Source organism: Dama dama, chromosome 21 (genome assembly GCF_033118175.1).
Source record: "Dama dama isolate Ldn47 chromosome 21, ASM3311817v1, whole genome shotgun sequence".
NCBI lineage: Eukaryota > Metazoa > Chordata > Mammalia > Artiodactyla > Cervidae > Dama > Dama dama.
The window spans coordinates 35,617,224-35,640,093 of NC_083701.1; the positions used below are offsets into that span (position 1 = coordinate 35,617,224).

The following is a 22,870-nucleotide window of genomic DNA, read 5'->3' on the forward strand; positions in this document are numbered from 1 at the left end:
ACTGTGAGTAACTAAATTAACTCTGCTTGCCATGGCTGTGATCTTGGCTTCTGAGAGACAAAGTCCTTTCTTAGCCAGACGGGACATGTTCTATCATTGTATCCACTTTTTGCTTATAATAACGTAAAGTCTGGGACCAAGAATAGTGTCCTTGTATTTACTAAGAGGGTTCTTTCACTTGTGATCGGTTGTATTTTTTCTACAAGAGATTATCCATTGGCTACTTACCCAAAGCCCAGATTATTCTAAGAGGCCCAGAAGCTTTCTGATCCACTGTGCCAGTTCACAATCTGGAGCTGTCCTGTCCGTCTGCATGGATCGTGATCCACACAGATAACCTCTATGCCAGCCTGAGAGCCTTCAACCTAGTCCATGGCAACATGACTCATCCCAAACGTGCCCCACCTTGGCACATCAAATCTCAGACAAATGTCATGAAGACAACTAGTGAGTGGGGGGGTTGAACTGGCATCAATCTACCTATTAGAAAAACAAAAGATGCATGTCCTACCTCCATCCCCTTTGGGGACCACCAGTAGGTTATTTCTTTTCCTTTTCTCTCCTTTTTGTAGATTGTGCTTGTCGATGTCTACATTTATCTTAACCAGATTTTCATCCTAAAAATTAACAATACTATTTCCCACATGAACTTGAGACAACCTGTGAAATAGGAAGGAAGATGTTATCACTATGGAGTAAGATAAAGGGAAATAGTCTACAATTTTAAGGTCATATTATCTTAGGTCAAATTCTAATTCTGACAGTGTGATCTTGGACAAATAATTTAAATTTTCTCTGATTCAGTTACTCTCTTTAGTAACTGAAATAATAATAATAATAGTATCTACCTCAAAGAGCCATTATCAGGATTAAATTAGCCAATATCTGTAAAGAATGTAGTGCCTGACTTGTTGCAATGTCGTGGTAAAACTGACCTGTTGTTAATGAAGCCCAAATATGTAACAGAGATGGGTTCAGATTCAGCCAGGAATCTGACCCTGTTCTACCATGTCCTGGAAAAACATGATTAGATATTTTTTATCTAGCATATTTTTGGAATTTCCAGTTAACTGGCCCCAGAAATTATTTACCCTCAATTTCACGGATTCCTAAGAACTAACTAGGTTGCTTAGATACTAATGACGTTGGGAAGTAGCTCCAAGTATGGATTCAAACACTGTACTTAAGTTCCTGCTACTATATAGCAAAAAAAAAAAAAAAAGTGATGTTTAAGCACTTAACATTTTCCCAAAAGTTCATGCTCACTGTACGAACTGTAAAAAAAAAAAAAAAAAATACAAGTAAAGTCATATTGGAGCTTATCTCTTACTTTAAATCTTCAAAGGACAGTCAAATCTGTGTTAACTAAATTCAAAAGAATCAGTAAGCTAGTACGTAGCTCCTTAATGAAGAACACATAAGCGGTTCACTTATTTTTCAAGCCTTCAATGTCATGTGTGAGTGTAGGATTTCAGTGGCTGCTAGGATTCTGATACTCTAAATTGAGCAGTTTTCCAACATTTCTAGTTTGCCATGAAAAAGAAGGCACTTTAGGTATAAGAATGTGATAAACTCTAATCACCCTTGAGTGCTGGTTTTCTTGTATGACAAGGAGCACCACAGCAGTATTTTCCCCATTAAAAAAAAAGAAGTACAGTATTGATCTGTGTACATATTTGGTGTATCATAGTGCTGATATTTAAGAAAATAAAATTGCACCTATCTTTTGGTATAAAGGTGTTATACCAAATAAAACAAAACATGCCTCTCAACTTCTAAAGACAACTCTTTTAGTTATTAATGCACATCCTTCCAGAATCTATGTGCATGTGCACACACACACACACATTTACATTTGTATTTGTGTATTTTTTCCTTCCATAGGGTTTATATCATTTTTAAAGTCTCTTCTTTTAAACTTGATTTTGTTTTGGCTTGATTTTACTCACATGTCATAAACATATTTCCATTTAAATTCTTTAATAAATTTAAATCAAATTCTAATTATTTAGTCTCCAAAAACTTGTAAATTCTTACCTTTCTGCTTTTAACATTTTAAAATATGTTCATTCTTCAGCCTTTACTACCTTATTCTTATCTATACAGACTCTTTCTGTAAGTCAACTTGCCAATGAAAATTTCAGTTTGATTGGTCAAAATGTAGTCAGTAATGATGTTATTCAGATTAGAGTAAATATTTTTCAAATACAGTATTCAACAAAAAATACCAAAAACCTATTTTTCTTGATATTGTGTTATATACATAAATATTCCAATATCACCAGCACTGATATATGAGGAAATGCATTCTTCATCTAAATTGATCTAATGATAACACATAAGAGTATTTCAGGTTAAACTTAAATTGAAGTGATTTTTTTTTCACCAAGTGTTATGAGAAAAGCAGTCTGACATTTTAAACAGATATTTCTCCTCTTTACTTTTAATACAATTTCATCGAATCTTATGATAAATCTGAGAAATTGAAATACAAGCAATAGGAACATTTTCATAAATATCAATAAAGGTTAAAATAAGATAGTTTATGGAAGTAGCCCCCAACCTTTTTTAGCACCAGGAATCAGTTTTGTGGAAGACAATTTTTCCACACACGGAGAGTGAGGGATGGGATGAAGGGGTCCAGGAGGGATGGTGTGGGGATGATTCAAGTGAGTTACATTTATTGTGCACTTTATTTCTATTATTATTACATCAATTCTGCCTCAGATCATCAAGCATTAGATCCCTGGAGGCTGGGACCCCTGACTTAAGGAGTAATGTGAAAACATGTCTAACTTTTCAGCTAGATCCTTTTCATCTTTTCTTTGGAGAATAACTACAAAAATAAAAAATGATACACACTAAGGCAGTGAAATCACATGGTGATGATCAACACAAGAGGTTTTACAGCCAGTACTCTTGCCTGGAAAATCTCATGGATGGAGGAGCCTGGTAGCTGCGTTCCATGGGGTTGCTAAGAGTCAGACACGACTGAGCGACTTCACTTTCATGCATTGGAAAAGGAAATGGCAACCCTCTCCAGTGTTCTTGCCTGAAGAATCCCAGGGACGGGGGAGCCTGGTGGGCTGCCGTCTACTGGGTCGCACAGAGTCGGACACAACTGAAGTGACTTAGCAGCAGCAGCAGCAGAATTCATATGCATATGGAGAAATCAGCTATTTAAAAAAAAATCTGTATACTAAGGGTTGTTCTAATTTATTTGAGCTACAATTTTGTATGTGGAATCAGATCTTGTTTCCAAAGTTCGTTTTTCCATGTCATTGCATGGTTACAGACAAGACTTAAGCATGATGGGTAATAATTACTTCTAGCATCCTGCATGCCTGCTAAGTTATTTTAGTCCTGTCCAACTCTTTGTAACCCTATGGACTGTAGGCCATTATGCTCCTCTCTCCTTGGGGATTCTCCAGGCAAGAATTCTGGAGTGGGTTGCCATGCCCTACTCCAGGGGATCTTTTCAACCCAGGGATGGAACCCAGTCTCTTTCCTCTAATCCACATTGTAGGCAGATTCTTTACCACTAGTGCCACATGCAAAGTGCACTACTTCTCATTAATGGAGATAGCAGCAGTGTGTTTCACCCAGTAGATAATTTGTTCTCTTGATCAATGACAGCTTAGTAGGAAAATGGATTCAGATTTCTGAACCCTAATGGAAACTTAAGGGAAAAAAAAATTTTTTTTTTTACAAACACTTGTCAAATTATTAAATTCTCATTGAAAGTGATCAGTGGTACTAATGTGCGGCTAGTAAAGTAAGGGGATTTTCATCATCCATAAAATTTATGAAAGATCACACCTTTTATATTTAGGTACGTCCTCAAAATGAATCAAGCAGTGTTTCTGGGCAAAATATTTTGCATATTCCACTCATTTAACAATTATCAAGTTCCTGAGAAATATCGAAAAATAAGTATTTGTTGGATGAATAGGTATCTCTTATATGTGTGGCTTTGGGGTATACATAAAGAATGCAAACAAAGTGATATGGCCTCTACCCTGGATAAACATTTAAAACGGTAAGACTTGTATACAGGAAACACACATACTCTGTAGGAAGCAGAAGGTGCTATTTCTTTAACGAGATAAGGCTATCTCATGCATGCATGCTATGTCGCTTCAGTCATGTCAGACTCTTTGCGACCCCATGTATTGTAGCCCACTAGGCTCCTCTGTCCATGGGATTCTCCAAGCAAAGATACTGGGGTGGGTTGCCATTTCCTTCTCCAGGGGATCTTCCCCACCCACTGACAGAACCCACCTCCCTTAGGTCTCCTACATTGGCAGGTCGGTTCTTACCACTAGCGCCACCTGGGAAGCCCTAGGGCTCTTTCAGATCACGTCATAAGGGAGGGGTCACGGAGGAGGCGGAGTTTGACTTAGGCTTTGAAATGCTGCAATGATTTGGACTTGAGACTGGGAGAGAACATCCCAGGAGGGACTCTGGTGTGAAATGGCACAGAAGTGTGCAGACACTGATTGGTAGGGAATGGAGAAGCCAGGGAACATTTGTGACCAGGGAAATGATATGGTCAGGGTGTCGCTGGGGCAGAGTAATCTGTAGGAAGTAATCTGTAGGCCCGTGGACATGTGGAAAGTCAAAGTGTAGAGAATGCTACATGATGGAGCATTCCAGTGTATATGAGGGCTAAGAGAGAAGTAAAGATTAAGTGAGCTGCGTTTAAACCTGGGTACATTTGGACCTTTTAAAAAAATTTTAATTGAAGGATAATTGTTTTACAGTATTGCATTGATTTCTACCAAACATCAACACGGACCTTCTTCAACAGTCGTCTTTCTTGGCCTAAAGAAACTCAGAGGGGAGTCCCAACTCTAAATACACTGTCACGGCCTGCATTCTTGGTAAAGGGGTGTTTCAAGCTACTTTGTTTTCTGAAAGCCCCTGTAACTAAGGAGGCTGTCTCTACCCCGTGCCTGCTGAGGGTCTCATGGGACGGGAACCCAGAAACCCCAGCGAAGTTGTTACTCAAATTATCCCGTCTTTACCTCGACACGAAGGTAGGGAAAGTTCTGGGTGTCCATCTGGTTGTCTCTCCAAGGAGGAACTTGGCACAGTTCTCTAGATGGCAGGGAGAGCGGGCAAAAGAAAGCAAATCAGGGTTTGAATAGCGCCCCTGTGGGAAGTCAGAGTTACGGCTCCCACCCACCAGGCTTTTCCCTCAAACCTGGGAAAGCCGGGGTTATGGAGCTGGCGATGGCCCCCAAACAGAGCTGCAGGAGCTCGAAGGAAAGTCAGATCCTCTCTGCGCTCCTGGTTACCCGCGCGCTCCTTCCCTGGGGGTACTCCGGGTCCCGCCACTCAGGAGCTGGCTCTCCTCTCCCCAGTCCCCCGGGGTCGAGCAGCCAGCCAGGGTCAGGGGCGTGTGGGGTGTGCCGGGGGATAGCTTGGCAGCCGAGAGCAGAGGGGCCCAGGGAATCCCGCGAAGACGCCAAGCGCAACCTGACCGGGGCGCCCCGGGCTTTCCCCGCCGCCCCGTGCGCGGCGCCCGCGGGGCCGCGGACCCTCCGGCTCCGCGGAGCGGGAGCAGCGGAGGAAAGCAGGTGGGTGTGGAGCCGGCCTGGGGCCGCCGGGAGCGGCGGGCGCGCGAGGGGAGTGGGAGGTGCCCGCCGAGGTGTGGGCGGTGCCCTCGCGCCGGCGCCCCGGGGCCGCGCCCTGGACACCCGGGCGCTGTCTCCGCTCGAGCGCACTGCTCCCGCGACGCCTGGCCAAGCCCGGTCGTCCCCGCTGGTACCCCGCCAGCCGCACCAAACCACCCGGGCCCGCTGCCCACCTCGAGAGCCGCGGGCGCCCAGGAAGAGGAGGAGAAGGCGGCGGCGGCGGTCGCCGCTCCAGCCCGCGGGCGCGCGGAGCGCGGGAGGAGGCGGAGCGCGAGGCGGGGTGGCCGCGGGCGGGTGTGCGCGCCCGAGCCGGCGCCCCCGAGCGCCCCGCCTCGCCTCCCGCGCCCAGCCTCTCCCCGGCTCCGGCACAGACACACACCCACCAAGCACCCACCGCCCTGCGCCCCCGCCGGCCGCCGCGCCGCGGGCAGCCCGAGCGAGCGACAACTCCCCCGGCTGGAGCCGCTCGCCTTCCCGGCTCCTTCCGCGCGGCGAGCTGAGCCCGGCTCGATTTTTTTCCTTTTCTATCCCAGCCCTCTCTGGTCTGGGCGCCGGCGGCGGCGGCAGGGGAATGGGGGCCCGCGATGGGGAAGGGGGTGAAGATCTCTGAAGATTATTGTTCTTTTTAAGGATGCCTTAGCTTCCTCCCGCCGCCTCTCCGTTGAGCCTTCCTACTAGAGATCGAGAACCAGAGTCAGGGATGTAAAGAGAGGGTGGAAAAAAAAAAAAAACAGGCAAGAGCTCCAGCCAGCCGGGGAGACCCTCCTCTCCGCGGAGGGGAGGGGGATTTCCAGCGACAGATCATTGGCGAAGGGGACCGTCGCGGGGAGAGGAGCCCGGAGGGAGCGGGGAATCCCACAGCTCTTTGTGGAGCCCGAGCCGCCTGCCGAGCGGGGTCGGTGGGAGCTAGGTAAGTGGCGGGGGCATTACTGAGCCCCAAGGGGGCTTCCTTTAAGAATGAATCATCGCGGGCAGTCTAGCTAGAATTGAGTTGCTAAAGGAATTGGAAACTGCCATATGGAACAGAGTGGACTCACACACAAAGCTGTCTTAGCCCTAGAGGGTTATTAAATGCAAGGCTCCATCCCCGTGGGGAAGGCGCTCAAGTGTTGGCCCCCGAAAAGCTTCCCAGCTGCCTGCCTGGGAAGGGATGGGATGTGTTATTTCTAGGCGATGAGCTCTCCTTGCCTTCTGTTCGTTTGTTGATAAATGCCACACTCACATGCACACACTTGTGGGACCGGATTCGGGGAGTGTGATGTCTCTGATGTATGAACAGTCCTCAGAACACAGGGACGTGCATACATTCTGTTCTCTCCGAGCGACGCAAGGTCTCCGTTCTGTAGCTCACGGTTTCTGAGAGACAGAATGAGTCTCTAAGGAAAGAGCTTCATGGCTGTTTCCAACACACTCTGCTAGGGAACTCGGGAATACAGCTGCCCTGCATGGCACCAAAAGACACTTGACCATTTGTCTCCTCCTTTGCTTCCAGTGCTCAATGACCGTTTTCAAAATAGTATGCTGCCATCCATTTTCTCGAATTATGAGCATTTTTGTGTATTCATTCATAAAAATTGGCAGTGTGCAGTATGCAAAGACATGCCATGTAGGGATCATTTATAACTGCACAAGTGTTATAATAATAGATTACACTGAAAAATTTAGCATGCACAGAGAGACCTTGGGTTGGTTTCATGCAGGTTCAGCATCCCTTCGAATCAAGTTATGCAATAATGTCAATATTTTAAATAGCATTTCACATTTCTGTGTTTGCATTGATGGGGTTTGGAATTTTGAGGGGGATCTGATGTTTTAAAGCTCAGCTCAAAGGGAAAGCCAGGATTTATTATTGTTTTTAAATGTGTAGTATTGTGTGGGACAGAGGTCTCTTGGTTTATTTATTAAAAAGCGTCAGTTGAGATAATTGCATTTCATAGAACAAGAGAAAGAGAAATTCTAGTCAAAAATCTAAAGTCTGTCAGTATTGAATAATTTACAGGAAAGGTTTTGAAAAAGAGTGTAACAGTTAAAAAATTATGTAGGTGTAGAATGAAGTTTTACTTTATTTCACTCTTTAGAGGGGTGTGTATGTCAGTAAATATAAAGTTGTACAAAGCTTACTTGTCATATGTGAATAAGCTCTACAGACATCTAGTTCTTAAATTAATCAGAACTTAGTAATTTGGTACACTATGCATGTGTCTATTCATTTAATTGCTACCAGAGGTGGTGTTCTTAATGTAAGGCATAAATATGTGATTACTTGTGTGGCTGCATAGGGTTTCTGAGAATTTGGAAGACACGGTGTTTCAACACCTTTTCCCCCACTGGATGAAAAGTAACCTCATCACCTAAAAGATTTGTCAAGCCTCCACCAAGTAAACATTCTACTCCCCTCCCTCATGCTGTCAGGTTCAGACCAATTGTTTATCACAAATACAATTGTGTCTAATGCACTCCTTTTTCTTTTCTGGCACAACTCAGACTCTTGGAGAAAGGAGTGCATCACTTGGCAGTTCTCTTAGTGTTCTTCCTCCTTTTAACCTTCCCCTTGCCCTCTCGATGTTCGTGTCCCCAACCTCCCTCATACACAGATACACACACCACTTCCAGAGAGCAACTCCATTGCCTGCCCCTCTGACAAGTCCAGCGTTTCTTTTCTTTTTCTCCTGTGTTTTTCTAAATAGAATCAATCCATGCATCTGTTGAAACTATTTTCAGTCTCACTTGTCTTCAAATCCCACCATTGAGTTTTCCAGGCATACATGTTTGCTGAATATTCAGATGAGATTAGTGAAAAATTATTCCTTTGGCCTGTCTTCTCTGTTTGGCTTGTAAGTTTTCCTTGTTGATGCCTTGGAGCAACTGTGAACGTGAACTTGTCCTTGTCATTTCCAGTATGGTAACAAAAGTAAGACTGCTAGAGAAATAAAATGAAAAGATAGGCAGGCTTTCAGTCATAATCTTGGCAACTTTAAAAGTATATCATATCCATCCAGGTTTCTTACGTATCTGCCTGTGAATCTGTGGAAAATATTCTTTAAGCGTTGAAAATTTTTTTCTTGAATTTATATCCGGCATTTTGGAGTAGTGTTCAAAGAGACCAGTGTATGTGTGTGTGTATATATATATATATGCATATATATATGCATTCCTTCTTAGGAATTAGTCTCTCTATGAGAAAGACAATTTCAAGGAACTGATTACTTCCTTATAATTTATCAAGCAAAAATGCATTGGATCAGAATGGGATTACCTTATAGAGTTCCAGTTTTTATCAGTACTTTGTTTACTTTAGTAACATGTATATATGTATGTGTGTATATGTATGTGTCATTATATATGTGTGTGTGTGTGTGTGTGTGTGTGATTAAAGTTGATAGGGCATCTCCTCATGAACATTTTTTAAATGTTAAAATTTCAATCTTAAATTTAAATTTAAATAAAAATTTAAATCTTAAAACATTATTTTAAGATAAATACGTAAGGTTAAGACTTTCCATTTACTTCAGAATGTAATATTATTTGAGATTTGCCTATATTTGTCAAGTGGGTTTTACGTAAAACTCTGATGCTTATTATTTTCATAAGGGCTTCAGAGGTGTGGAGAGTGTACATGCATTATATGTGATATTTTTTAAGTTCAAAGAATTTTTTAAGGTAAGAGTTTGTGGCCTCGTTACTCCCGAAGTGATAAACTCACAAAGCAGCACAGCCCTAAAATGTTTAGTCATATACCACAAGTATCTTTGTACTTGGAATCTGTAGCCCATTCTGGTTCTTTTCTTGTCTCCTCCTTGAGATTCTAATATATATATTTCCACTAACTCTTCACCAAAAATCCAGGTTGTCTGACAGAAGGTCAAGAGTATAAAACTCAGGGCTCCTTGGCTTGTGTAAGCCAAATCCTACCGTGTTATGTTTAAGGGAAAATTTCCTGTTCCTGTAGGTTGTAAATGTGCCAGTCTATGCCATCTGACTTAATGTCATGTATCCAGTCACTAACTCATTCATTAATTTATTTAATACTCATTAGGTATGCATGTATTAGGTCTTCCCTGGTGGCTCAATCAGTAAAGAGTCTGTCCGCAATGCGGGAGATCTGGGTTCAATCCCTGGGTCAGGAAGATCCCCTGGAGAAGGAAATGGCAACCCACTCCAGTATTCTTGCCTGGAGAATTCCATGGACAGAGGAGCCTGGTGGGCTACAGTTCATGGGGTCACAAAGAGTTGGACTTGACTGAGTGACTAACACTTTTGTGTATGTATAAGGAGATTACAGTATAATAACTGCAAAAGAGATAGAAGACATAGTCCCTTCCCCTCAAGGATTTTTTTACAGTACAGACAGTAAAACTTGAATAAATAATTGAAGAATTGTGGGTAGAATTCAAAATCAGGGATCTCTTTCATACAGAGATACGTTTCACAATTTCACACTTATTAAGTTAATTAAGGCAGATTTAGGAAGAGGATCATGAAAATTTGTTTCAGTCTATGCATTGGGGAATTACTGAACATAATAGCAATATTATAATAATAACTTTTATTAAAAATTTAAAATAGAAATTAAAGCATTATTATTTTATATAAATAAATTAAATTTTAATATATTTAATATAGAAATATTTAAATAAAATATAAATAACATTTATATTATTATTTTATTTGTCAATAAAATTAATTTATTTTCATTATTATCTTTATAACACACAGTTGAGCCAGACACTTTTAAGTGTTTTATAAATACTAAATATTTTAATTCTCACAACCACCCTATGAGCTAGCTATCACTAATACAACTTTATTATATAGACAAAAAGTTAAATTACAGAGACTTTTCTGATTTAAAGTCACATAGGAAGTCAATGATACAGTCAAGCTTGAACCCAAGGATTCTGGCTTCACTTAACCACTATGATATTACTTATTAAGAAGCGTTATCACTGGCAGAATGAGGAAAGATGTTTGCAGCTCCTAGATTTATTTAGAGCTATATGCTCCCATTAAAGAACACTGTAGTTATTATGACAAGGGATGCTTGGAAAAGACTAAAAGTAGGGACTTCATTTTAAATAGGAAAAAAATCCCAAACTCTCATTATGACTTTGAAATAAGAAGGTAGTTTAGAGGCTGATTTTAAAAAGATGAGTAGAATTTTCTCAGAATTAATGCTTAAACATTAGGAAGTACTGCCATTATACTGACCATAGACTAATACTGGCTGAGACAGTTAATCTGACTGTTCAATTTCTACTGATAGTTTATTTTTATTTTTAGGTTTTTTTAAGTGAATTAGTTTGAGTATAGTATTGTAAATATTTTTAGTTTATTTTTTATAATTATATATTCATATATTGAAAAGATATTATTAGTTTTGAATACAATTTTCTATGTCCCCACTTTTTCTTCTGTAAAATGTTCCCTCAATATATTGATAGAAACTGAAATATAGTCACTTGGTAGATTTACTTTCTGCTATATTGTCTGGAGTGCATTTATTTTATTAAGTGATAAATAACTGTACTAAAACCATGAAAGCACAAATCATAAATTAATGAGATTTCCATCAAGAAAAGTTTTTATAACCTTTAAATCTCTTTCTAAATATCCACTGTGTCTGTTTATGTGAAAAATACCATCTGGGTTAAATTTGGAAGATAAAATGGCTAAATATTGCCTGCAGGATGCCATACAATCAAATATTTAGAGACATCCTCATGACTGATTGGCATTTTTATTTTTCTTACAGATGTTAGGTCTCATAGACCCACCCAGCCCCACTGAATAGATAACTCTCAACCTACAATTGACTTGGAGCTTAAAAGGTGATCTTAAAAGTTTGTTTTTTTTGGAACTTGTAATACATTGATAGAAACAGAACTTTAGATGATGCTTTGGTCTCCAGACCAATCTACAAATACCTTTTTAATCAATAATATACCTGAAGTACAGTACTGTTAGTACTAAAAACACAGGCATTATGTATAGCAATATTCCCAGGGAATAATTTAATTTAAATATTATTTATTGACTGCTGTTTCTGTGCAGGGTTCTTTTAGGATACAGAGTGAAACAGTACTGACTGGACCCACAAGGAGGAGAGAAAATTGAGAGAATTGTATGTAACTGACTTCAACATTAGACAGAATGAGGAACGCTTGATACTATTGGCATAGGCAAAATGTTGAATAATTGATTCAGAGTTCTATGCAGAGAGCCAAGGACTGCATACCTCTCAAAATTTTCATTTGTTATTTCATCCTTAAGGTATCTACTGAGCTCCTTCTCTGTGTCAAGCCCTAAGTTAGGTGTTGGGGACATAAATATGAGTAAAAGATATCATACATCCACAGCCTACACATATAGACATATAAGTCATAACAAAATGTCATAAAAGCTATTGGTGGAGCAGGATGGCAGTTCAGTTGAGTAGCTGCCTGATAGGAGCATCCCCAGAGTAAAAAAATGTATATATATATGATTTCTTTGAATTCATAGATGTATGTGATCATGATTCTCTACTCCATCAGACCCAATGTCACCTTTATATCAAGTGATATTTGGTAATGCCCCTTTTACTTTCCTGGAATGATATTTACAGATAGTATAACCTACCTGCACATGTTTAATCTTTTAAAAAATCAATATAAATTTTATCTGTAATAGAGAAACTAAAAGGAAAGCAGCTTATGCAAATTTCAAGTCTATCAATAGGTATATGCTTAGGTATACTGCACTAAAAGGTGTCATAAAGCAGTCAGATGCTTGCTACTTAAAAATGCATAAATTTGGATTTCAGAGAAAATATCCAACTGAATATTGGTGATACTTTTGGATATTTGGCATTTTGAGATAAAAATGAAGTAAATATGTTCATTGCTACCGTTGCAAACAGATGTGGGTGTTCTGTATCAGTGAATCAGTTGATATGAACGGCATTATAGTGGATGATGTGACTTTTCAAAATGGAGAGCAGATCCTGGTGAAGTTCTAAATATGGTAGTTACATCATTAGAGCATTCCTATGGAAAAATATTTTGTATTCAGCAAGGTTAGAATCTAGTCAAATAATAATAAGCAAGTTTTTCATTTATGGAAGTGTCTGATGAAAATGTAAAATAATGGAGGACTCCAAATTTCTACCCACATTGAATTTCCTGCATTCCAGGTCCTTGTCATCCAACTACTTAACAATTTAGAAGAGTCATCCCAAAAGATTGTATTAATCCCATTTAGCAACACTGATGATAACTATATTCTCCCATTGACTGGAGCCACTCCAACTCTAATGCATAGTTAAGCTATTTTGAAAAATCAGACTTCTCTGAGTTTTTAGTAAGAAGTTAAGTTTGGAGGACTAAATGATAAACAAAATAAACAGAAAAAATTCAACCCTGTGTATTTCTAGGCTCTAGAAACAAACTAATAGTAGCCAGAATATGTGAGGCTGACTAATCTGATCATAACTGTCAGAGTTTCATTTTTTACATGGGAGTGTCAGACAAGACTTCAGAGTTGACCTGACATCTAAGCTAATTTTTAAGAGATGAGTAAGCACTCTCCAGGCTCAAAAAGAGGCAGATGGACAGCACTTTAGGCAGAGGTAACAGCCTAGAATGAACTTTTTGGCCAAGCCAATACTTTTTTAGCCCATTTCTTACTGGTATAAGTTTGGATGTTTTGATGTTTTATTGTCACTAGGAACTAGCCTCCTAATTCTTGACAATACAATTCCCTCAAAGCCTTCATAGCTTTCTTATCTATTTGCTGTCAGTTACACCACTAACTACCACGTAAGTTCTTTCCTATTTATGATTCTTGAACTTGCCTTATTTCTTTGATCATGTCTCAACCCCCTGTGTCTTAAGTGGTTATTTTGGGGTCATCTGAAGCAACAGGCTTGGGTCCTTATGTGTGTGTTAGTCACTCAGTCGTGTTTGACTCTGCAACCCCATGGACTGTAGCCCGCCAGGCTTCACTGTCCATGGAATTCTCCAGGCAAGAATACTGGAGTGGGTTGCCATTTCCTCCTCCAGAGGATCTTCCCATCCAGGGATCGAACCCTGGTCTCCTGCATTGCAGGCAGATTCTTTACTCTCTGAGTCACCAGGGAAACCTGTGGGTGCTTAGGTATCTTCATTAATCAGATCTCTGTTGCAAGGCTGATTCTCTTTGTCTAACTGGGAAGTATTAACATACACGTGTTATTCAAAGCCTTTTTCAGTGTCATTCTTCACCATTAGAGTCCCTGAAGCAAAGAATTGTTTCAGCTTTGTAGTCTTATACTTCTGAAATTTGGTCATTTGCTCTTATTTCTGTTCTCAAACTAGCCAATTCTTTCATGAGCTCATCCATTATCTTGTAATACCTTAGTATAGACAGTGAAGAGCAACCATCCCATGCTAACTAGCATTCTGGCTCTTTCCAACCATATCCTCTACAGCTATAGATCTGGCCTCTAAGTTAGCATAGTTTTGCCATGGCATAACAGGGTTCCAGGTCCCTGGTATCTGTTTCCTTGTCAATGGCCAATATTACATAATCAGATTTTTGTTATGGCAGCACCCACTTCAAGGTGTCCATTTCAGAATAGTTTGTGATGATGCTAGCTCCTGTAATGAACCAAACTGTTTGTGGCTAAACATAATGTATGTTTATTTCTCACCTGCATAACAGTCAAATGGAGGGAGAGTGAAAGTGAGCATGCATTGAAAAGACATCAACTTCTTAGACAGCCTGGCTCAACTGTGACAACAACAACACTTCTTGTATACCACTGATGACAACTAGTCACATGCATGGCCCACCTAGATGCAGGGGACTGGGAAATGTTATCCCTGACTTAATAGGAATGTCTTAGTAACAACTCATTCTTACAAAATTGAAACCCAAGCTTATGGAGACAACTGTTCCCTACGGTTGTCTTCTTCCTCCAGAATAAATTAGGGGGAGAAAGGGTTTAAATTACATTCAGTCACTAGCTAATCCATGCTATGGATGACATCTCCCCCATCTACTCCTGTCCTGTCTTTGGCTCTTGACCCTGACTTAAACTACCACACATTTTCCTTCATTCTTTAAAGCAGAGGTCCCCAACCTCTGGAATCTAATGCCTGGTGATATGAGGTAAAATTGATATAATAATAATAGAAATAAAGTGTACAATAAATGTAATATACTTTACTCTTTCCAAAACCAGCCCTCCTTGTTCCATGGAAAAATTGTCTTCCATGAAACCAGTCCCTGGTGCTGAAAGGTTGAGGACCACTGCTCTAAAACATTGTTAGTATAAGGGTCTTGTAGATAACAGACTCTGGCTGAGTGCTTTGGGATAAAGGATGGTAATTATACCATACACAAAAAACTAATTCTAATCGAATGTTAAATGTCACTGTTCTTAGAAATATATTTACCATTTCTCATCATGGGGGTTTGCTCACTGGCCCAGATTTATTTGGGGTCCAGATACCAGCCATTTGCCAGGCCTTTCTCTTTCTCTGGACTCTTCTTCACATCTCTTTGTATAAAATTTTCCCTCTATCCGTTCCCAAGGTGCCAGTGGACTTGGTGTGCAAGTCCACAAGGGGATTTGCCTGTAATAATCGATAGTCCATGATGTTTTCCAAGACAAAACAGTGGTTCTTTCTCGAAGAGGATGTATTGCTTTCTCATAGTCCAACTGGCATGAGATTGTATCCAGGTTACACAAACTTGGTCTTTACCTTCATTGGGCTTGCAGTCTATCAGAAACAAACGTAAGAACCCTGTTTTTTCTCTAGTGGCCAGCATAGTGATTCTGCCCTGGCTCAAACAGTCCATGTTTCCTTATGAACTATTTGGAACGGAAAGGTGATGGGCAGAGGCAAGATTCCTGAAGGTGAAAGGGTGAGGGTGGCACTTCTGAAGTGAGGAATGGCATGTAGGCTGTGGCTTTGCTGAACTAGGGTAGCTGGGCCATTCTGCCTCCCTTATTACCCAGAGATACTTTGAGTCTCTGATTCTCATCACCGGGTTTATTTTTTGCAGACTCCAGGACTTGAGCTATTTGGTTCTTTTCCCACTCTCTCCTTTTGTTTTCTAGCAGTGAGCACTCAGTATGTCAGAATAAGAGGATCCTAAAAAGGAGATCAACCAGGTCAGTAAACGAGGCATATAGGGAGAGTGAAGACAGATGGCCGATTGCACCAGGTAGGCAGGAAGTTAGACTGAAGGAGTACTGGGAGTGGTCTTCTGGAAACAGGGAAGATTTAGACAGATTTAGACAGACAGGGGCAGGCAGGGCAGGCAGGATTAGAGTCACCCAGCCATAGGATCAAATGCTATAGTTTAAAGTTTAGGAAGAGGTCTGTCTTAAGTAGCTAGCAAGAGTTCAGAGCAAATGAGACATAGGTCTATGTTGGGAAAACCATGTGATGGACACGTAATCAACTCAGGGATTCAGACACAGTGGGGGAGACCATTTCCTATACCATCATCAAATTACCAACATCTCTTTGAACTACTAAAGCTTACTACCAGGACTCTTAGCGCCTCTTATCCTTTCAATCCATTTGTTCTTTGGTTTTTTGATAAAAGGCAAATCTGATCATATCACTCATCCATCTAAAACACTTAAATGATTTCCCACTTTTCTTTGGGTAAAGGCCTAAATCTTGAACTTGGGGGCTACAGTATTCCTCCTTCATTCCCAAAACATCACGAGTATAAAGTTGTTGTTCATAACAGGCTCTGGTCAGTCTGCCCCCTGCCTGCCAGTGTCATCTCAGGCCCACACACCCCTCCTTGGCTGCTACAATTTCTGGTGTTCTTTTAGTTCGCCTCAAGTGTCTGGGGTTCTGTGCCCTGAGGCCTGTGCAGGTAGTTATTCAGATGCTTTCTTCCAGTTTCTTAACTCTTCCTCATGTCTCTCATCTCTGGTCAGAAGTCACTTGTTCAAAGAAATCTTGGAGTCCCAGAATATAGCCTGTTTCTTCATTCTTCTCTTTTCTAGAAGTTTTCTATTTTTCCTTAAAAAATCATATTTTTAGTTAAAAAACTTTTTAAATCAGACTATATTTGCTTTATAGTGTTGTGTTGGTTTCTACTGTATAGCAGAATGAATCAGCCATGTGTATACACATGTGTGAAAGTGTCACTCAGTCATGTCTGATTCTTTGTGACCCTATGGACTATAGCCAGTCAGGCTACTCTGTTCATGGCAAGAATATTAGAGTGGGTAGCCATTCCGTTCTCCAGGGGATCTTCACGACCCAGGGATTGAACCCAGGTCTCTCGCATTGCAGGCATATTCTTTACCATCTAAGCCACCAGGAAAATCCCCGTGTATACATGTATCATCTCCCTTTTGGACTTCCTTCCCACCACAGTGCACCAAGTAGAGTTTCCTGTGCTATACAGTAGGTTCTCATTAGTTAGCCATTTTTACATGGTATTGAGGCTTCCCAGGTGGTGCTAGTGGTAAAGAACCCGCCTGCCAATGCAGGAGCCATAAGAGACTCGTGTTTGATACCTGGATTGGGATGATCCCCTAGAGGAGGGCTTGGCAACTCACTCCAGTATTCTTGCCTGGAGAATCCCATGATCAGAGGAGCCTAGCTGGCTATACAGTCCATAGGGTCGCAAAAGAGTCAGATATGACTGAAGATGTGTTAATCCCAATCTCGCAGTTGCTTCCACCTTCCCTCCCCCTTGGTATTCATACATTTGTTCTTTGTGTCTGTGTCTGTATTTCTGCTTTGCAAATAGGATCATCTGTACCATCTTTCTAGATTCCACATATATGCATTAATGTACAATATTTTTCTCTTTCTGATTCACTTTACTCTGTATGACAGTCTCTAGCTGTTTTCTCCTTTGTAGCATTTACCCCAGTTCTGCTGTTAAATAGTGGGTAATTACTTGTCAAATGTCATTTTACTGTGTAAGACTATCACTTCAATAAAGACAGGGACCTTCTTTCTTCTTCACTACTTTATTCGTCATACCTCTGCACCTCCAGGTGCATAGCTGATGCTCATTGTTTATTTGTTGATCCACTGGTGGATGGAACTGGGCCCTGAGTTAGGTTCTAGGTCACCAAACAGCACCAAGAGCACAGTTACTAAGAACTGCTGGCCAGGGTTGGGCAGAGCAGGACAGGAGCAAGTCTGCCTGGTGATGAACTGCCAGCCCATTGCTGTTGTTGTCGTTCAGTTACTAAGTTGCGTCCAACTTTTTGTGAGCCCATGAACTGCTGCATGCCAGGCCTGTCTGTCCCTCACTATTTCCCAGAGTTTGCAGAAGTTACTGTCCATTGAATCGGTGATGCTACCAGCCATCTCATCCCCTGCTACCCTCTTCACCTTTTGCCTTCAATCATTCCCCAGCATCAGGGTCTTTTCCAATGAGTCGACAGTTTGTATCAGGTGGCCAAAATATTGGAGCTTCAGCTTCAGCATCAGTTCTTCCAGTGAGTCCTAGGGATTGATTTCCTTTAGGATTGACTGACTGGTTTGATCTTGCTATTTTACACACACATAATCTTCACATTCTTCTTGACAAGGGTCAGGTGGTCCTAGAAGCTGGCATAGAAGAGAGTTAGTAAACGGAGGTCTATGGTTTGCCACTGCTAAGGATGGAGACAGTTGGTGGAATGAGATCCAGATGAGGCAGAACATGGTACTTCCAATAGAATTTTTGTTTCTCACCCCTATTTCAGAACATACTCAGCCTCATAACTTTACAGAAGTCTGGCTAGACCAGTGTTCTCCAATAGAATTTGATATGATGATGGAAAAATTCTATATTTGTGCTCACCAGTAGTTGCCAGTAGCCATGTAAGCTGTCGGACCCTTGAAATTGACTTGTAAGACTGAGAAATTAAGTTTTAAATTTAAATGGTCATCTATAGCTGCTGGTTACCGTATGAGTCAATGCTAGTGCTGAGCTAGATTATTATTAGCGTGAATTACTTTAGGAAACCCTAAGTAAGCTTCAAAACATAAGCTTCAAAAGCAATGTGGTTTAAATTCTAGAAACAATGCATTTATAATCAGTGTTGGCCTCCAGTTAACCATGTATTAACATGTCTGGAGTCCAGTGCCTGTTTTGACACTGATGAAGTTCTTCCAGTACGTTCTAGCAAAGGATCTCCCATGTCTTCTTTCTATCCATAGGAATTGTTCTTTTTGAAGGCATTTCTTCCTCTCTGTGAACTGGACAAAATGGAAAACATTATAGAAAAGTAGAACGTTATCTTTGTAAGTACCAGTGTAATGTGACCTTAAATGCTTTCTCACGCCAACATTTTCCAACATGGATTCGTTTTTTCTTTTTTTGTTCCCTCGCCTTTTCTCTCCCTGTCCCTCCTCTGTTCTTATTTCCTTTCTAACCTCTAAAATGACAGATGTGACACTGTGTCTTTTAGCAAGTTCCTTTACTTTCATGTATTGATTTCTTTATTTTGTGCTTATTTACAAAATCTGTTTTATCAGTTCAGATCATTAACAAAAACCAGTCAAAGAGCAAAAAAAAAAAGGATCTGAAATGGTGATAGCTCTTTATAGACCAATTGATACATTTTTGGAGATTTAACAGATATAATTATTTCAGTATCTAATATGTAAAAAAATGTAAGGTGAACACTGAACTGTTTCTTTCTTTCTTTTTTCTTCTTCACCGCTTTCACCTAGATAACATTATAGTCTTTCTTAATCCTTTGAAAGTTCTCATGGGACTGGGTCTCTTGAATTCTTATCCTGCTTTTCACAAATGAAAAGCTTTCCAATAAGCTAATACCAGAAGGAGCAAGTGGTGTTTAGAAGGAAAAAGTCTGAAACATAATAGTAAAGTAACATTTGGAAAGAGATGATCCATTGTTAGCCCTTTCCCCCAGTCTGTATAGAACAGATGTGTCTAGGGGCTTTCGTGCTAAATGTCTCCAGTTCATAAAATCACAATTATTAATCAGACTCTCATTAAATATTAATTTACTTTGGAGATAAATGTCATTTTAAATTTGGAATCCTAGTCTTTTCTAAATCTAAGGAGAGCATTTTCATTAGGTTTTGTAGAAATGAGTGTACATAGAAAGCTCAAAAGCTGTTAAAAAGCTACTTCTTAAACTTGACTTCTGGTTTTATTCAGGCCCAGCAAAATACTTGGTTTCCAGCATAATAAGCATAGTTTGTAATCATGTATGTATTCAGCTGAAGTAGAACATTATACTGAGAGGTTTTGCCTTTATTTTTAATCCAGGGAGCCATTTTCTTGCAGGTATTTTATGGCATTTGGAACACAGTGCTTGATATGTAGTAGGTGTGCAGTAAATATTGTTGAATGAATGAATTAAATAATTCATCATATTCATTATTTCATTTAAGATCTTAAAGAGTTTTCAAAATTTCAAACGGTGGCTAAGGCTACCAGTCTCATAAACGAAGACTGTATTCTACAAAGCCTCATGAATTAAGACTTCTTCATCACTGGCTGGTATTGCATACCTCTCTCTTCCTTACATCAGTATGTTCAAATCAGGTAGGAAGGCTTAATTAGGTTTAAGATAGTTAAGTTCATAATATTTTCTGAGCCTGTAAACAGGAGACACAGGAGACATGGGTTCAATCCCTGGGTTAGGAAGATCCTAGTAGGAAATGGCAACTCACTCCAGTATTCTTGCCTGGGAGATCCCATGGACATAGGAACCTAATGAGCTACAGTCCTTGGTGTCTAAGTGTCGGATATGACTTAGTATCTAAACCACCACCGCCAACCACATACAACACATGCTAAGAGCACAAATCCAAAAGTTTCTGTAATTTTGTTGCAGTAATCCAATGAGTTTTTGAGAGCAAGGGTGCCTTTACACAATTTTGTATCGCCTGCACTCAGTATATATCTAATAGCCAAGGAACACATTGTATTGAAAGGAGGGGAATGAGAAAGGAATCACGGACCTAAATCAGTATGTGTTACTTGAAGCTATGATCTCCTATTCTGACTGTTATTGGAATAGTAGAAATTACAGATTTATGTTGTAGTCAGGAATCATTAATAATTAGGTTCAACTCATCAGTATTTATACATTTAACTGGGTGTGAAATAACTAGATGTCTCCTGCTTCACATTTTTTCTCTTCATCATTCTAATTGTATATTTATTTCTGAAGCTTTAAGGTGTCAGGGTCTAGTGGAAAGAACATGGATTTAGGAACTAAGAGACTTGGCCTCTAGTCTTGATGCTGAGTGGACCCTGGAAAGATCATTTAAACTTACTAATGTTGCCCTTTCAAATATTGTGAATTTTATATTTTTAACATTTAAAAAATATTTTAAAGCATCCATCTTGACTGTGGATCTCAATACTAAGATTAATAGCATCTCTTTTAAAGCCACACACTAAAGTTTATCTTCAGTTTTGTGAAAACTTATAACTGTGGAAATAATTGCCATCCCAACATATCCACAAGAAAATTATTCCATTTAATATATTTTATACATCTAAGCTAATGGATAGACGTAGTATTACAGGAATTATCTGAGATTCATTCTTTCCTTCTCTATAGTGCTAAAAATATTGCACAATATTGGTCTCATATTTCTATATATTTATTGAATTGAGGCACTCAGAATCATGCCATTCAAGGAAAACCCCTAGAATCTTAGAAGATTAAGAACATGGGCTTTGAGTTAAGACATTGCTGGACTGGTATCCTGGAACAAACACTTGGTGGTTACGTCATCTTGAACAAGGTACATACATTTTGGAACCTCAGTTTCTTTATCTATAAATCAAAGATACTAATCTCCCCCCTGCAAGGAGGATTGAGAATTAATGAGAATTCTCATGAGAATTAAGTGGAATAAACACAGTGGCTGTGTGTAATAATCCCTCAATATGTGGTAGGTGATAAAAATGCTAATTATTAACCAAAGTCACAAAGCAAATGAGATCATAACTTTGGCTGTCCTTCAACTACAACTCCAAGAACATCCCTACCTTCTAGGAAATACAGATTTTACTTATGGACATTTTGAACTTAAGCTGAAACAAAATTCAAATGGCAAATCTCAAACCCGTAGCAATAGCTGATTTTACACTGACATTCTCTTTTATTCAATGGTCAGAGGAGACTGGTCAGCTACGGTTCATAGGGTCACAAAGAGTTGGGCCTGACTTAAGCAACTTAGCATGCACGCCTGCCCTTTTATTATTATCCTGACTACCTGAGGCTTGCAAAGGTGAAAGAGAGTGTTTTAAATATCTCCATCTCTAAAACCTGTATAACTAGTTTTTTTCTTAAAGAAAAAAATAATAGAATAACATTAAAGAAAAACTGAAAAAGGTGTGTGTAGGGGAATTGGTAATTTCACCATCCTTAACCACACTACTCCTTTTAGTGAAAACAATGACTTTGCTTTATTTCTGAATATTTTCACTTTTCGCTCAGGTTACACTCCCAGTTATACTGTTGCAGTCATAATTTTTATGAGTTGTCCACACTGTTTTCCACATTATTTATTTCAAGACTGTTTCATCTGGTACAAGTCACATAAACTCAGGGCTTCAGTCGGTCCATCTATGGTCCCTAATTGTCACATTTGTATTTTTGAAAATGTTGATGGAATACAATGAGCTCATTTTTTCTGCATCAAGTGCTTTGATATTTTCTTATCAATTTGTACTAAATTATATTATTAGCAGTAAATTTAACATCCTAAGATTCATAGATGCTAGTAGGTCATCCCATCCATCTGCCTTACATTCTTACCATTAATTATTTATTATCCTTGCAGCTCCCTAGCATTTTCTACACCAGAGACACATGGTAGATTGAGAAAGAGGGCAGAGGCACAGGGAGGAATATTTATAAAGTGCCATACACAGATGGATGCTTAATAGATACTGTTTAATGATCCTCACTGATGACAAAGGCAAATGGAAAACATTATTCATAAGGGATGCGAACGTGATGTTTATAGCTCAGTGAACCTCTTCCCTTTTCTATTTAATGCACAGGGGAGCGGGTAAATCAAGCATACAATTATTTGTGACACATTCTGATGTTTTAAATTGGATTCATTAATGAAGGGTACCATTGATTTGTTAGAAGCTTTTTTTTTTTTATGCTAGAATTGAGAACACAATATTTTGAATGTGCACCATCAGGAAAAGAAGTAAGGATATCAGTGGGTGTGGCCACACAGAATCCGAAGGTTAATTTGTGTAGTCGTCTGCTTTGAGTCTGAAGA

At 39.8% G+C, this 22,870-nt stretch overlaps 1 protein-coding gene and 1 long non-coding RNA gene across 2 annotated transcripts in view; one reads left to right on the plus strand and one right to left on the minus strand.

Annotated features, from left to right (window-relative positions):
- Nucleotides 1–517: 517 nt before the first annotated feature.
- Nucleotides 518–5,841, minus strand: LOC133042319 (uncharacterized). The gene is made up of 3 exons (XR_009689469.1): nt 5,813–5,841; nt 5,028–5,100; nt 518–660 (listed from the first exon to the last, which is right to left on the minus strand). It is a non-coding gene; the product is annotated as an uncharacterized LOC133042319 (long non-coding RNA).
- Nucleotides 5,842–6,475: 634 nt separating this feature from the next.
- Nucleotides 6,476–22,870, plus strand: part of KCNB2 (potassium voltage-gated channel subfamily B member 2) — a 442,900-nt gene continuing 426,505 nt past the window's right edge. Inside the window, exon 1 of the mRNA XM_061123473.1 lies at nt 6,476–6,549. The gene's annotated coding sequence lies outside the window, so the exon portion shown is untranslated. The remainder of the gene's footprint in view (nt 6,550–22,870) is intronic.